This window comes from Drosophila innubila, chromosome X, assembly GCF_004354385.1.
Source record: "Drosophila innubila isolate TH190305 chromosome X, UK_Dinn_1.0, whole genome shotgun sequence".
NCBI classification, from domain to species: domain Eukaryota; kingdom Metazoa; phylum Arthropoda; class Insecta; order Diptera; family Drosophilidae; genus Drosophila; species Drosophila innubila.
Window position 1 is genome coordinate 40,104,600 of NC_047626.1, and position 1,495 is coordinate 40,106,094.

The following is a 1,495-nucleotide window of genomic DNA, read 5'->3' on the forward strand; positions in this document are numbered from 1 at the left end:
CCCACCCATTTCTCAACACACAACACTTTCACACACATAGACCTCACACTCTGCTCCCCTACACTAGCCCCATACGCAAAATGGAAAATACTCGACAACCTCCATGGTAGCGACCACTTCCCAATAATTATTTCCCTTTTCCCAACACCTCAAAAGACCAGTATCAACAGACCACACTTTAAACTAAAAGATGCAAACTGGCAACAATATGAAACTCTCACACATCATGCAAACACAAAATACCCTACCTCCGACAATTTAAATAAAGAATCAGCCCAAATCAATAGAATAATCCTGACAAGTGCAAACCTAGCTATCCCCCAAACCTCACCATACAGACAACCCAACAAAGTCCCCTGGTGGAACAAAAACCTTAGCCTTTTACGAAAAACTAAACAGATAGCCTGGAAAACACTTAGCAAGAACATCACAACGGAAAACATCATTAACTATAGACGCACAAATGCCAAACTTAAATTCGAAATTAAAAAAAGTAAACAAGAAGCCTCCAACTCATTTACCTCAACAATTCAACCTGCAACCCCCTCATCACAAATATGGACCAACATAAGACGCTTCTGTGGACTCAACCCGATCAGACAAATACACACAATAACTAATCCATATACTAGACAAACAACCACAAGCAAGCACGAAATAGCCAACATTCTCGCCCAACACTGGTCAGATCTAGCAAAAGACTCCAACTTCACACAAGAATTCCGTAACAACAAATACAAAGCAAACAATCTAAACTACCCACCCTCCCCAACTGCACAAGAAATAGAAAAGAACATAACAAATCTCGAACTATCTTCTGCACTACAAACACTGAAAGGATCCACCCCAGGCCTAAACAGGATATCTTATCAAATGATAAAAAATAGCTCTCTAACAACAAAAAACAGAATCACCAACCTATTCAACCAAATCCTCAACAACTATATACCCCAATCCTACAAAAACAGCCTAATTATACCAATACCTAAACCGAACACCACCAAAACAGAACCCACCTCATACAGACCGATTTCCTTAAACTGCTGCCTCGCAAAAACCCTAGACAAAATAATAGCCAAAAGACTATGGTGGTTTGTCACCTACAACAATCTATTAAGTCCGAATCAATTTGGCTTTAAAAAAGGCAAATCGACTTTAGACAGTCTACTCTATGTAGACTGCCTCATAAATAAATCACGCAAACACACCTCACTCATCAGTCTTGATTTCTCAAGAGCATTTGACCGAGTAGGTGTACATACCATAGTCGACCAACTCCAAGAATGGAAAATTGGCCCTAAAATAATAAACTACATCAAAAACTTCATGCTCAATAGGAAAATAATTGTCCGAGTCGGGTCACAAACTTCAAATATGCTCCCTCTATCCAACGGTATCCCCCAAGGATCCCCCATATCCGTAATTCTATTCCTCATTGCCTTTAACAAACTATCAAACATCATCACTCTACATAAAAACATAAACTTTAATGCAT